We start from the raw sequence: 16,116 nt of genomic DNA on the forward strand, positions 1-16,116 counted from the left end.
ATATTAGAAGTTTATCAAAGAAGCAAAGTAAGCTAAGGGATAGAGGGAAATAACCATTTTGAAGACAAATATGTAAATAACAAACAAGAATGTCACTTGACTTGGAGTGAGCACTCACAAAATTCATGCAAATCAGAGACAACTTTGCAGGAGCCTCTTGCTCTTGAACCAGTTGTGGTCACTGACTCCTCCTGTCCTGGGGGTACTGGAGATATTCAAGGACAAATAAAGACCATTTTATTCCCCTGAGCACAGGACTTTTCATGGAGACTCCATTAGAAGCCAAATTATGTATGCTGTGTTCTCTGATATGGAGATATATAAATATCTATTAAAATGTTATCTGGGCAGAATATATTTATGAGAACAAACTGTTGTATGAACGTGTTAGGGATGAGGGGTGAGTACATTAGAAATTCGGATTTTGCAGAGGGGAATGTGAGTTCCTTGGTGGGTAGAAATGCAGTAGATTAGAAGGATAATTAGATCCTCAAAGGAATTTTTAAATCACAGATATTTTTGAGAAAAATTATTAGTCTCCTTAAACCACAACAGACTTCCAATGAAGGGGAACACCCTCGCGCCTGTCACACACACACACAACCCTCTCTGTACATTTCAGAAAATACCCTTCAGACAACAAGGGACCACTCCATAGATCACAGCTAATGATCATTATCTTATCTTCACTTGTGTTTAGAATGAAGGGTTTAGCACAAATATAGTGATGTGATAGGTGTTTGACTGGTCGGGGCAAGATGGAGATCTCAGGGCTACATCAGGGGAGACGGAGGAAGAATGCTCAGAAGCCTTAAAGCAGGTTAGAATGACTGACTGTGTCTCTGGATCCCTCAGAAAACTCTCTCTGGTCTCTACCAGTAATGTTGTTCTAACCCAGGAAAGCAAAACTTTTTGTCCACATAATGTTTCTCACTGCATTTCCTGAGATATATTCTACTTCTTCTAAGTTCCATGTATTTGTCTGAAAAGAATAATCACTTACTAAATTGTGCTTCTTGCTAAGACAGTGGCTGCAGTTGTGGTGTCTTGTGCGTCTGCAAAGAGGGGGCAACCTAACCCTGAGATGTAGGTTTGGGATTCCACATGTCAGCTCCTGGGAAGTGATTATCCTTTAACCCGTAAGTTCAGTGACAGGGTCCACATGGGGAATCAAGATGATCTCTGAAAAACATGTGTGAAGTGAACAATTCCCAGAAGGCCATTAATGTTGATTAAGGAAATTATCCAGAGAGAATGACAAGAATATCCGGAGGAGAAAATTATCGGCGAACTCTAAGAAAGGATAGGTCTCGATGAGAGATAAGTACAGAACATTGAGTTCTGAGAAGGAGGGAATTAGCTGAGGCAATGGCTATACTGGAATCATGACTATTTTGTTCCCTCAAAATATGAATTATTTCTATCCCTGATAATAGTGAGCAATAACAAACTTGGAGGGAAAGGAACAGGAAGTGTAGAATTAGAGAGAGTAATTAAGAGTATAAAGGTGGAAGATAAGCTGTGTTTTCTGAGGGTTTCATTGTTTCAACAAATATTTACTGAATACCTACTCTCTGCCATCATTTCTAGATGCATCGTCTGGATGCATTCGCTGTACACATTAGCGAACAAACCTACAAAGAAATGTGTCCACCTGTAGCCTTCATGTGCATTGAGGGAGGTAGACAATAAGTAATGAAGGAAAAGTTATAAATTATATAGTAACGTATATGGTGAAAAGTGTAATGACAAAGAAATGACAAAGAGCTGAACTGAGTGATGACATACATTTGGAATAGGATACATTGCAATATGGAATAGAAGGGGCAGGGGCAGTCTCACAGGAGAAATAATATTTGAGCAAATACTTAAAGGAGTTCAGAGAGAGTGATCTGAATACACATGATGCTCCATGAAGAAGAAATGGCCAGACCAATGCCCTTTGGGAGAGGATGACCACATGTCCACGTGGGAGTATAAAACGCAGGGCTTCCTCAGGACCACAATGACGATCTTCCCAGCTCCAGAGCTTCCTGTGGGGTTGGCTGAGGCCTTCATCGTTTTTGCATCACAGCTCAGCATCTGCCTCTGCCCAGTCCTGTTTACTTCCTCTACCTTCCACAGGTACTGATGCCAAGACCCATTCCAAATAAATATCATGTGCGACCATCTCCAGCTCACTGTCTGCTTCCCTGAGAATCCAGAGAGTAAGGTTAATTTGATATTACCAAATATTTGGTCGAATTGTTAAGCCAAACTATATAAAACAAGAATGTAACAGAATATAGGACTAGGCTATCAGAAATGGAGATAGGAGAAAATTTTATATACTGGAGGTTCAGAGGAGGCCAATAAATCGGGTTTTGGAGCATTGCTACAACAGAAATATAACACAGTACCTTTCTATCCGTGGGTAAAGTTCCTGGATTAATCACTTGAGAAACAGATCAGTTTAGACTGAGGAGATGTCTCAGATCTTCAGGACTCTTTCATACAGTGAAGTGAGGGCTGCAATTGGTGGCAGGTAGCAAATCTAACTGTACATTTCTATATGCAACTTTTTTGGGGTGAAAATCAGAAAAATTTAAAAAGCTAGTGGTAGATAACAAGAACATTTAATGGCTTATCGATGAAAACATTTTACATCTGGAAGTCCACTTTCTAAAACTGCCAGCTGGCCATTGATGCTGTTCAGTTTCCAACTTTAAAAATATGAACAAAGGATTTTTTCCCCAAGTGCTATGGTGATAGTAAAGTATGCATAAGCTCCATAACTAGAAATAATTGTTTTGTCCAAAACCAGCATATAACATGCTGCATCAGTGCAAGTGTCCCCCAGGGAGGAGATATCATGGAAGGATGAGACTTGCAAGGGATTTGTGGGGGCAAAATATCTTTAAAGGACAAAGGGGAACAAGAGGTACACAGAGCTTTCAGAACTCATTGCATGGAGGACACATAACAAAAGAAAGAGAGAAGGAAAGATTTCGTAGAAAATGCATCACTCCTCAGCACAGTTAGGAGCCATTCTTGGCCAGGCCAATTGGGGATCCTGGTGCCATACTTATTCTCTAGCGTGTGATCCCATTAGGCGGGAAGGGCAAGGTTCTTGTACCTCTGCTGGGCAGTCATTAGATGGAAACAGCCCAGTGGAAGTGAGGCCTGGAATAAACTGTGGTGGATCTAAGAGCACAGCACCTGGAAGCTGTCAATCAGCTCTGCTCCAGCTGCAACAGGGTCTCTTGGAGGGAGTTCTGAGCAGGGTGCTTCCATGGCTACCCTTGCACTGCCCAGATCCACTTGTGCCTGCACATTTAGGGAGTGGTTCCTCCATCATTCCTGAAGATCTCCACTCCTGAGCTGGTGGAAAGAACTATGGCCACCATTGCTGTTATGTGGCTGGGGTCACAAATGGTACTCGCTCCTCTAATATCCATTTTACATTTCATTTACCCTCAGCAGGTCTTGGTGGCAAACGTAATGATGTGACCCAACTCTTCTTTCTAGAAGGGAATGAGCTCTTAGTAATTATATCCTTCACAGGCTGAGGTTACTTCACATGTCCATTCACAGTAACATTTGGACAAGGTGTACCAAGAGCTACCTAAGTAACCACTAGAGTTACACACGTTCCTTTTTCCCCTCGTTGTAAAAAAGAAGTCCTACTTCCCTCCGTTCATCAAGATCAATTACCTAGGTTGAGGTGATGACTATTTTTCCTGTTTGCTGGTCCTTAGACAGAAGGTGTCCAAAGTTCCCTGGGTGCAGCCATAACTCATAGTTAAAAGGGATCCATGCTATATCTGAGTCAATAGTGACCTCTTTTTGAATTAGGACCACTAACCAAGCAGGTCCTAAAGGTGTGGATACTGTTAGCAAAATGCTTCCAAAAGGGTCATTGGGATTGACAGTAAGTGGCGTCAATTCTAGTCTTTGGTTCCCAGACCTATGTCTTATTCCTAACAGGGACGTAGAATTGCATAGAGATATCACTGATTTAGTGCATGTATTGTTTCACAAAGGATAGCACCCCATCCTTGCAGAGTGTAGTCTCTGAGCTGGTGCTTCAGCAGTGATTTCTGTAGGCCACTCCAGTAATTTAGGGTCAGCTACTTAATGGTATTGTACATGATATGACCAGTAAGTTCCATGGTAATGGGTCCACTCCCTCAACCCCTGCACTGTGAGGGGCTCCGGTCAGATGCTATGCTTTGTAGAATTCCATACCTGTAGAGAAGGCATTCCACATGCCCCAGTAGTGGTACTGGCAGATGGTATGTGGCAGGAAAACAAACGCATACCTGAAATAGGGGTATATTTCTTTGAGGATGAACTGGTCACTCTTCCAAGATGGAAGGGTGGCCACTTTGCCTGCTCAAGGACTTGTACTGAGTTGCCATTCAAAGGCAGCAGTAGCTAACTTGACAAGTATATGTTGACGCTATAGGACTGATGGGCTAGCCTCCATCTCTACTGCGTTGGGTACTTCATTCATGTGCCCATTGTGCTAGTTACAGAGTTGTGGCTGATGCAGATTGTTGTCACTGGCTGAGTCTTTTTAATCCCTTTGTTTGTTCATTGTCTGTTCCACAGTGGATGCTTTCAGTGGGTGTTAAACTGTGATGCAAAAATCTTTACACTATGTATTGACTTCTGTATTTCAGTTGGATGCTTCTATCCCAAACTTCCTTGTCTCCAATCATCCAGTTCTTTTCTTTCAAGGTCCCTGACCAGACATCTAGGCCATGAGCCACTGCCCAGGAATCTCTGTATATCCTCACCTCAGGCCACTTCTTCCACATAAAGTGGATGACCAGGTGCTCTGCTTACAGCTCAACTAAATGGGAACGTTTTTTCCTCTCCACTGTCTTTCAGGGCTGTTTCAGAATATGGCTCTAAGGCACCCATTCACAGAAATGACCTGTCCACATTCTTCAGCTGGTCATAAAAGCCCCTTCTAAGGCTATAGGGGTGAACTGAGTTAGGGATGCAGCAAATGGTGGTTTATGTGTAACTTATTTTTTTTTTAATGTGTAACTTATTTTTGAACTGTGATCTTGCTCAGGCTCAATCGTGGACGTGCCATTTCCATTTTGTGATGAACACCTGCTGGGCCTCTTCAACTTCATGACTTGGTTGGTCAAACAGAACTGTAGTTCATAAAAGTCAATTCCTAATGCATGGTCACTTAGTGCCCCATGGTCAGGCAGTACATCTTTACTAGGGCTTAGTGATACATAAGGAGCTTCTTATAAAAAATCTTCTAATTCTCTGTTATAGATGGCATGGCCTTGCTCCAAAGCCAGGGAACTGCACTGTGATTCTTCCACTGGGTCTTGGCACAAAAACCAGACTACATTGTTTCTCAACACCGATATCTCCAACACATTAGGATCTGCTGGATCTGCTGTTAAGCTCTAGGTCCCACTCAAATCTGGGAACCTTCTGTGCCACCCAGCATATAAGCCAATATAGTATTCCTTGGTGTGCAATGTTTTTCCTTCAAAAATCAAAAAGATGTCCTAGGCTCTGTGCATCCTTTTCCTGTGGAAAGGATTTAAGATATAGCAATTTGTCCTTCCTTTTAGAGTGGATATCCTGGCATGCCCTCACCACTGTACCCTAAAATTTCACTGAAGTAACAAGTCCCTGACTCTTCATATGGTTTATCTCCTACCCTCCGGAGCACATGTGTCATATCAAGGTCTCCAGCACGCTGGCCTCCTTTTGCTCTTCCTTCTCAATCAGCATAATGTCAGTGTAGTGAGGTGTGTTGTGGGTTATCTAGGTGGCTCTGGCTAGTTCCAACCTAATCATGACAGAGAATATGAGAATTAACACAGCCTTGGGACAAAACTATAAATTAATTTTGTTTTCCACTCCATGTGAATACAAATGGTTTCTGTCTCTTTTCTGAGAAGAACAGAAAAGGACATACTTGTCAAATCAATGTTCAGATACCCATGTCCTTATCAACCAATTGTAGGAGATCTTGAACTGGTTTTGTAATATGTTGATGGGAAGAAATCATATGAGATTGTATTAGTAGGAAATGAGGTAATGGAATATCAAAAAGAAAATTCACAAAGGAAAATCAGAACATTATAAAGAAATCAGTTAAAGATGATGTCAACAACAAGGATTAATGACATCTTCCTGGTTACGAGACAAGGGACCCTATAAATACCCAGAAGTTTCTGATTTTTTTTTTACAAAGGGTGGGGTGTGAGAGAAGGTTTCATTTAGGGAGGAAGACAACGATTCTAATTTTCTGAATACTGAGAATGAAATGAGTGAAGGCTCCCAGTGGAGCTCTTTTGTAGACAGGCATACAAAGACTCGAGTGTGTACAATTCATTGGGGTTGGAGAGACCCAGCTGGGAGCCAATTGCCAGCATGATGTGAAGAGCTAATAGTTTCAGAATGGTTGAATGGAGTTAGCATATAGAAGAGATGATGAAATATTCCAACTGGCATCTTAGGGTAAGGAAGTAGTAAAAAAAGAAGAGGCAATGAAAAAAAAAAATGGAAAATGAGCTTAAAGGAGTCATCCAAGCCGAGACAGGAAGTAAATTCAGGAACGTATTCTATAGTTTCCAAGGTAGCAGAAACATGGGATTAAAAGCAGGCAAGAGGGACACTCAAGAACTTAACTCTGATATCAGCACAGAGGAAGCATAAATGTGATTAGACAGGTGAGGAGGAAAGTGGGAATGTAGAGGAAGACTGCAAAGCTCAGGCTATCCTTAGTGAAGAATTACCAGCTGTTCACTGAGCAATTACCAGGGGATGGGCACTGTTAAGTTCCTCCTCCACCTGAGGGCTTTGGGGACCCAAGAGCCATTTTATATCTCAAACAGTCACAACATACTAAAAATTCAGGCTCACATTACATTTGGCAATATAACTCTCTAGTAGGTTTTATTGGTTTTTATAATTAAATTTGTTTCATTAAGCTCCCAGACTTGCGGGTACCCACCAATCTACATTTGATTTGCTGCTCATTAGACTTAATTAATGACACATAGAACATCTCAAGCTGCTGTGGGACCATGCTCTTTTTCCTAAGCTATTTTTACAAACTAAAAATATTCAGGGGGGGAACACTGTGCTATCAAAGTGTGTGACAGCTATACCTGGACTTTCTTGTGACCTTGGGCTGTATTGTAATGTCCTTGTCCCTGGTTTTGTCTGTTTCTTTAGGCTGTCTTCATTTGTTAAATAAGCAAAATATATAACATAATATATTGTTATAAGTGCCATAAAATATAAAGTATTAGAATGGAATAGAAATAGTCATGGAACTGCTACTTTAGATATGGTACCAGAAAAAGCCTAGAGAGTTTGGCACCTGAGTAAGTAACTAGGGGTGGGGAAATAGCCACAAAAATATGAGGATACATTTTAGAGGCAGAGGAGGTAGCAGGACAAAGCTCCAAATACTATTTTTTGTACGTGAGAGAAACACCACACACGCCAATGTACCTGGAACAGAGTGAGATGGAAGAAGGCAATTTAAATGATTTGATAAATCCTAAGTTGTATTAGAGAGGAACAAATAGTAAATCCTTTTATTGATTAATGAAGCACCATTTAGCAAATATAAGTTTCAACAACTGCAGGAGATTGTCTCTGTGTTTTTATTCTGTTTCATAAATCTATTGGTGTATTCCCATGTCAGGATTTGAAAGTCATGTCTATAGCTTTATTATTCTTATCACTTTTGTTTATGTTGGTTTGCTTGTTTTGAAATAGATCAAAGAGCCAACCACCTCTCCTTAAACTTCTTAATCAAGGTTGACTTATCTATTTATAGATTTTTCTTCTATGTAAATTTTACAATGTATTTTTCAAGTTTCTCATAACCCTTTCAGGAAAACTAAGATTGCATAAAATTTAGATGTTCTGGGAGATTTGACATTGTAAAAAACTATTAAGTCATCTATGCAAAAGAATACGATAAATTTCTATTTCTTTATATTTAATTTTTGGTTTATACCAGTTTAATATCTTCTCATAGACATACTGATATTCCTTGTTAGATATCACACTATGTTTCCTGTTTGGTTATTGCTGATATGGATAATTAATCTGCCAGCTGCACTTGGGTATGAACTTCTCCATCCCCTCTTCTTCCAAACCTCCATGTCCATTGAATTAGGACCCGGGAAAGTGTCTTCCTCTGAGTTCTGCTTATCACAAACATTAGGCCACTAGTACCCAACTAAATTGTGAAGAAGCAAGTGAGGCCAGCATCAAGTTGTAGTATCTAAAGCTCATCACATCTCTTTATACTCAGCAGAAAAGACTCCAACTGAAAATTTTAATTTCTCCCTTCCTTAATAGATGCTGGCAGCATGAGTTTACAGGTCAACATACTAATCACATGAAGACAGAACTTCAAAAGAGTGCATATCATCTGCGCTACATACACCACTAGAACATGAGGTTTATTGTAATAATCCAAAATTACAATTAATACAGTGATTTTAATTAAAGAGATGAGAATTATAGTAATATGAAGCAGGCATGAACAGTCCTAAAAAAAAGTGAATTTCTGGGTATAAAATGCTATTATTTAAATAAGGAAAGGTAAGTAATACTGTGAGCAACTTTGGCCCTACATGCTGAGGATCCTTTGAGAAATCAAGTGGAGCATTCTCAGAATTGTCCCACCAAAGGGTGGGGAGCCTAAGCTATTCCTCCACTGGTTCCCATCCCCACTGATTGAGAGCCATCCCTGCACAGACTCTTCCCTACACTCTGGTTAGTGCCTGTGGGAGGAATAAGATCTCATGTTCATGTGACTGTGTGCACACATCCTCTTTTTTTTAATTGAAGTATGTCTAGCTGTTATACTTCCCTGTCTATATATTTTGTCTACTCTCTATATAATATTGCCTCTCCTTTGTATATTTGTATTATCCAGATATTGCAATACATTTCAGTTCTTCAAAGAAGCTTTCAAAGGACCTTAGGAGTTTGGGGCATCTCACCCGGGCCCCAGAACAATGGCAGTGGCAGCAACAGGAACACTGGAATTTTGTTCAATCCAACAACGGGCAGATGCGGGTGATGAATTCCTGTTTTACAGCCTATGTGACAACTTTCTTCCCTGTCTCCTCTTCTCTTAGTGGAACTTTATCAGGCTCTTCCTGTTGAATTTTCAGGTAGCAAGGGGCCCACTGAGGCTGGGCCAGAAAGCACCTGGATCACTCCTCCAGAGAAGCAGGTGATGGAAGAAATGTTCACATATTGAGGTATGGGGAAGTCATTCTGGCTTATAGAAGATTTCACTTGAAGTTTATGCTAACTAGAACATCCTGTTTTGTGTCAAACATGCATTGTACATCAGCTTTAACATTTAAAGAAAAGGATGCATTTAAAAATAAAAATGGAGTAACTGTGGTTCAAGCATTCAAATGCAGCCAGGTGGCCATTGTGGATGTTGCTTTAAACACGTCCCTGCATCACTGAGAACTTGAATTCTCCGAACTGTATCAGACTCGAGGACACTACTAGTCATTCTCAAAACAATATCTGTTATAATGCAACTGCCAGCTGCAACCTTGGGGTCTCAAGGTCTCTCCCTGTAACTATGCAACCATTTTGGACCCCAACCAATCCTTGCTTAACAAGCACCCTTACTTCTTGTCAGTTCCGATCCTAATTCTTGACAAACAACTTACATAATTTTGTGGGGGTTTTGCCTTTATAAGCCTCCCCCATTTTGTAGTCTGGCAGAACACAATTCAAGTGCATCTTGAATCTGAATCTCTAGCCCTATAGTCCTCAGTTTGGCCCTCATACAACTCTCCTCTATTCTTATTGTAGACTGTTTGCTGACTATTTCCTTCCATGCAGGAATCCTCCAACAGGAAGGCAAGGCCTGTAACGAATGAGCTCATGTAAGATGCTTTCACTTTCTAACTCAAGATGTCTTCTGGGTGGTTGGAATGGAAGTTTCCCTCCAGAGGCGCAGAACTGCCTGGGAAGGAAGTTAAGACTCCCTTGTCTCCAGGGGTAGATGTTGACTGGGCACTCCCACTGTTATGGTGGGAGACCTTCTGGATTATCCTGCCCCTGGGTCACTATTTGATCTTCTTGCACCTTCACTATCCTTCTTGGTCTTTCCTAGGGTCCTCAGCTCAGTCTCCTTTGGGCAAGGATCTAGGAAGTGTCTGGATGGCACCAGCCTCATCAGGTAGACTGCCTGCTCAGGTGGCAGTCAGAGACTCAATCTGTACCCTGGACAACAGATCTTAACTATCCTTTGTGGCTGAACATCTTGGAATTTCCAGCAGACAGCACCAGCTTCATTTGAGAGTCCTGCCTGGACCCTAAGGGAAGGACTCCAGGGACAAGCACTGAGCCTGCTGGATCAGAAACCACCTCTTAGCAGCAATGGAAAATCCGAGAGTGATTACATGTGATTACAGAAAAGCTTTTGAACAGTAGAGAAGACGGGGGGGGGGGGGCAGTTATCCTAGCCAGACAGTGGAAACACTGGTGGGCGGTGACCAGGTCAAGCCTAGAGGAGGAGGCCCGGGTTCCAGGGTTGCCGAGAGGTTGCCCCTGAAGAAAAGTTTGCATGATGAAAGATCCTTGGAGTGAGCTAGGAAACTCGCAGCTCTCCTGGCTGCCGGCTCCTCCTTGGGGAGCACGCACTGCCCAGCGGACGTTGTGCGACACCTTTAGAACCGGCAACAGAGGAAGGCGCGCAAGCGAAGCTGCGAAAAAACGGTGATGAAGGGCAAACGGCAAACGGCGAGGTCCAACGGCTCAACCCTAGCTGGATTCTCTGAGCTTCCGACCTTCCCTAGCCTAGTTACAGCCGTTTGCCACCAAAAGGGGCCCCACCAGGTGTGGAGACTGTTCAGGACAGCAGAGGCTCGCTTGGCTCCGGCCTTGGGGCGGGAGCGTCAGCAACCAGCGCTTGTGAACCGCCAGCCTTTCCCCGCTTGGGTCCCAGGAGGCAGAACCTGGCAAAGCCAGGGGCTGGAGCAACCCTGATCCTCTCAATGTAAGGATGCGGCTTGCAGGGAGCGCCAGGTAGGTGAGAGGGCCAGGGCACTACTGTTTCTGGGGGACCTACTCCACCCAGGCAGCCCTGGAGGCATCTCAGAGGTCCCGGGGCTAAGATGGGGAGGAGAGACCAGGGCAGCACAAGAACCCCCAGTGTCTTCCTTTCAGGCAGAAGCTATGAAGGGCACCAGTTTTCCCTTCCGCTACTCCCCCCCTCCCCCCCACCCCCATACAGGCGGCTCAGAGCTCGGAACGCTACCTCCTCCAGCACCGTCCCCAGCGCCCCTCCAGGTCCTGGACCCAGGGAAAGGTATGATCTAACAGCATCACCATCTGGGCAGGGAAGGTTTCTGACCTGGGACCTGGGACACTGCTTTCCATATTTCTTCCTGGCAGGCATATTCACTTCACTTTTTTTTTCCTTCAAATTTGGTAAAACAGCATTTAAGTCTTAGAACTTTTTTTTTCCGGGTTGTACAGATGGGAGTGGCAAGTCAAGATCTGAACCCAGTCCATGTGATTCCAGGGCTCCTGAATTTAACCACCTGGACTGTAGTGCCTGCTCTTCATGCAGGCATCATGGATGATCATTTTTATAGTCCTCAGGGTACTTAGCACCATGGAACATCTCTGATGAGCACAGGAACTGCCTAGGAGGAGGTCTGAATTGATTCAACTCATAAGGTGACCATTGGCCACACTGGGCTCCAGTCTCCATAGATGTTGGGCCAGGACCACCAATTGCCAGCGTATCCCCATTGGGTATTGTTCTTCTAATTGATCTTTGTAGCCTAAAACAGCTGTCTGTGCCAGGACAGGAGATGTACCTTAGGTGGGCACAGGATCCACTCTGACTTAAAAGCCTTGTGCCCCAAGGGCACCAATATCTTATATAATAATTCCACAGGCCATTTCTGGTTGAAATGAACAACTGACCAATATTAACTCCTCCAGTTGACTGCATGGGATATATCCATGTATAATTAGGTCTTTAAAATTTTTCTCTCAGCAGTGCTTTGCAGCAAGGGTCAGCAAATTACAGCCTAGGAGCCAAATTTGGCTCATAGCCTGTTTTTGTAAGGCTAGTAAGCTAAGAATTGTGTTAACATTTTTAAAGGGCTGTAAAAATTTTAAGAGAAAACAAAGAATATGTGATAGAGATTATATGTGAGCACCAACTTTATATTATTTACTATCTGGCCCTTTACAGAGAAAATTTGCAACTACTGTTTTATAACTTTCTGTGTACAGGTCTTGCTTAGCTTTTGCTAATTTATTCCTAAGTGTTTTATGGGATTTGTAAATGTTACTTTAAATGGTGTCTTTTAAGTAGTTTGTAATAGTACACAGAAAATACATATCTTTCTTTCTATCTTTCTAGCTAGCTAGCTATCAATCATTAACCAAGATTTCAGAAATGGAGAAAGACCTGGTTGAAATAAAGAGGCTTTTATTTGGGATTTGTTAGGACTGCAGCCCAGGAGACACAGATTCAGGAAGCACTTGAATTGTGTTCCATTGGACTGCAAAATGGGGAGGTTTAAAAGGCAAAAAAAAAAAAAAGTAAGGTTACATAAATCACTTGTCAAGAATTAGGATTGGGGCTGCAGATAAGTAAGGGTGTTTGTAAAACCAGGACTGGTTGAGGTCTGAAATGATTACATAGCTGTGAAGGCAGGAACTCTGAAACTAAAGATTGCAGTTAGCAGCTGTTGGCAGATATTGTTTTGAAAGAGGCTAGCGGTGTCCTTGAGTCTGATACAGCTCAGAGAAAATTCAGCTTCTCAGCGACGCAGGAAGAGTGTCTGAAACCACATCCACCATGGCTCCATTTTGGATGCCTGGACCATCATTACTCCATTTTGATTTTTAAATGATCTTAAACATGTCTTCACCTGCAACTGTGCTATAATTGCATGTTTGTTCCAGGAGTTTTACATGATTATGCTTTTGGATTTTCTACACAGATGATCATGTCATCTGTGAACAAAGACAGTTTTATATCTTCCTTCTCAATCTTTATACCTTCTATTTTAGTCATCTTATTGCATTAACTAGTACTTCAGTATGATGTTGAAAAGGAGTGGTGAGAGGGGACATCCTTGCCTTTTTCCTGATCTTAGTGGGGAAACTTCAAGTTTCTCACCATTAAATATGTTGCTACCTTTAGGTTTTTTGTAGTTACTCTTTATCTGGTTGAGGAAGTTCCCTTCGATTCCTAGTTTACTGAATGGGTGTTGGAGTTGGTCAAATGCTTCTTCTGCATCTATTGACGTGATCATGTGTTTTCTTTTTTAGCCTGTTGGTATGATGGATTATATTGATTTTTGTCTTGCTGCTGGACTGGTTGCTGCCTTCTCTGCTGTCACCACCTCTGCTGCTGCTGCTCTGCTGCCACTTCCCTTACTCTGCCGCCTGCTCCAGTCCAATCTCCCCACTTTTGGGTGCACAGACGGATGGAGCTCTCAGATGTCCTGGTATGCTGTGCAGAAGCTTTTTTTTTTTCAGTCATGGAGATCTGATTAGTTGTAAATCAAAGGGAAGAGAAAAAGAGAACAATTCATATTACCATGGTGCTGATGTCCCTCCTTCAAATGCTGAGTCTTCCAAGGCTGGGATAAATCCCACTTGGTCATGGTGTGTAATATTTTATATACATTGTTGGATTTGATTTGCTAATGTTTCACTGAGGATTTTTAGATCTATGTTCATGACACATACTGTTCTGTAGTTTTCTTGTAATTGCAGTCTGGTTTTGGTGTTAGGGTAATACTGATGTCACAGAGTGAGTTGGCGAAATCTTTCTCTCTGCTTCTGTCTTCTAAAATAGATTGTAGAAAAACTGATATAATTTCTTCCTTAAATATCTGGTAGAATTCCCAGTGAACCCCTCTGGACTTGGAGCTTTGTGTTTTGCAAGGTTGTTAACTATTAAAACAATTTCCTGAACAGACAGGGGCTTATTCAGATTGTCTGTTTCTTCTTGTGTGAGTTTTGGCAAATTGTGTCTTTCAAACAATTGGTCCATTTCATCTAGGTTATCAAATATGTGGGCATAGAGTTGTTCATGGCATTCTTTTATTATCCTTTTAATGACCACAAGATCTTAATGATGTTTCCTCTTTCATCTCTGATATGTCACTGTGGAGGCCTCCGTGTGACTGAGTCCCCACAGAGTTTTTAACCGTCAGACTTGTCCACACTGAGCTTCCAGAAATTTGTCAATTATAATCCAGGTTTTTCTTCTCTAGCACTGGTTCCCACAGTGGTTTCTTCTCGTGAGTCTCTGATCTGGTAAGCTGTGACTCCCTGTATTCACCTGTCTCTCCGGTCTTGAGGGCAGCAGTTTGCCCTGTGTCCTCACCCTTTTCCCAGATGGAAGAAGAGTTGTTGACTTTTCAGTCTGTTCAGCTTTTTCCATGTTAGGACAGACTGGCAACTCACAAGCTCCTTAAATGTGGAAATGGAAGTCTCCTTATCTTCTTTTTTGGGGAGGAGTTTCTGAGGAACTGGTATTAATTCTTAGTTTTATGTTCTTATCTGCTCCCATATCCCTACTAATAAACCCTCCAGCTTTAACATTAATATAGTTGTGTGAATCCCCCACTGTATTGTAAATTCCTTTGGGGCAAGAAGTGTCTTTCCATTCTATATCATTAGACATTTATTCAGGGATGATAGCACAATGTCTAGTATAGAATCATCACTGAATAAACATTTAATAAAATAATACATAAAGGCTGAGGAAAATGCTTTTCTTTTTCTATTTCTTCCACCTTCAGAGAGTTTTTATAACATATGAATTCTCTTAGAAAAGACTATATTTTCAAGAATTGTCTAATGGAGACAGCAAGACTCTACAGTAGCTAGATCCGGGTGAAGTTATAACTACTGTGATTTGCTATTTTAGGTGTTTAGAGTAATGCCAATTATTTTCCCAAATAGGCGTTACCCAGTTATTTCTAGGAAAAGAAGATCTTTCCTGATTCTTTATGAGCATGAAATCATTTCTAATATAATATGTGACATCATAGACCTAATACTCAATACTTACAAAGCAGTTGTGAGCCTTTTCTTCCTTTGTTCCTCTAGATGTCACGCCCGTCCTCTCTGCTCGAGTTATGAATGTGTGGGGATGATTTGCCTAAGTCTAAATTGAAGAGAAAGGTACAAGTGAGACATTTAATTATTTTTAAAAGGCCAATATTGTTAAGTTGTGTTTCCCTCACACACATGAGGGATGATCTGACCTACAGTGAAATCAGAGCGATGGAAGAGGAGCACAGAGGAAAAAGGCAAGAGGGAATCACCATCTCTCCTCTGAGTGTGACTTCTTCACCTCCTCTCTCCTCACTTTCCCTTACAGCTAAAATATGGAGATTTCAGATATCAGCATGTGCAATTGTGAAGTGTGGCTATACCACACCCTATTTTAAATATATACAATAATTTCATATATAATATAAACTTTATATATAATATATAAAATATAAATATATAACATTTTATATATATATTCTTGTTCATGTTAATTGATGCTCTGCTCATACGTCTTTGCTCTTTTACTCAACTGTGGAGGAAAAGTTGACTTGTATGAGTGGTGATGTGTTGAGCCTGATTTGACTTTTCCAAGTTTGGTACTTTGTCAAATAGGAGGCAGTAGAACCACACTATATATGTATGAGTAAATCTGGGTAAGGAAGAAAAGGACCCACTGAAGCAAATGGGTAAGGCAAGGGGACAGCTTTTAGCAGCAAAGGGTACTATCCATCAAATTCTAGAGGAAAACTAGCCCATAGCTTGAGTCTCCCAGGCTAACAGCTGAAGCCAGGGATGGAATGGTTGATACTTACTGATCTCTTTCTTCTTTCTACAGTGGAGCTTCTCACGGCCGGTGTGTTGACTTCTGACCAGCCTCATCTGAAACCACACCTTTTTACACATACATAAACACCCTGCGGTGTTGGGCCTCCAGCTTACTCTACGAGGACATAGGGCAGGTTAAATTTGTTTGACATAACTAGAAGGGGCTGAGCCTCTTTCCAGAAGAGCAAGGCTAATTCTTGGCAATTAGTGGTCACCCACCATTTG

The 16,116-nt window shown here is 41.7% G+C and overlaps 2 long non-coding RNA genes across 2 annotated transcripts; one reads left to right on the top strand and one right to left on the bottom strand.

The window, feature by feature from the left end:
• Nucleotides 1–1,756: 1,756 nt before the first annotated feature.
• Nucleotides 1,757–16,055, bottom strand: LOC140698099 (uncharacterized). The gene is made up of 3 exons (XR_012075548.1): nt 15,879–16,055; nt 15,080–15,175; nt 1,757–2,192 (listed from the first exon to the last, which is right to left on the bottom strand). It is a non-coding gene; the product is annotated as an uncharacterized lncRNA (long non-coding RNA).
• LOC140698098 (uncharacterized) lies at nt 10,785–16,020 on the top strand. The gene is made up of 3 exons (XR_012075547.1): nt 10,785–11,052; nt 13,324–15,192; nt 15,902–16,020. It is a non-coding gene; the product is annotated as an uncharacterized lncRNA (long non-coding RNA).
• Nucleotides 16,056–16,116: the final 61 nt, after the last annotated feature.

This window comes from Vicugna pacos, chromosome 9 (genome assembly GCF_048564905.1).
Source record: "Vicugna pacos chromosome 9, VicPac4, whole genome shotgun sequence".
Classification (NCBI taxonomy): Eukaryota; Metazoa; Chordata; class Mammalia; order Artiodactyla; family Camelidae; genus Vicugna; species Vicugna pacos.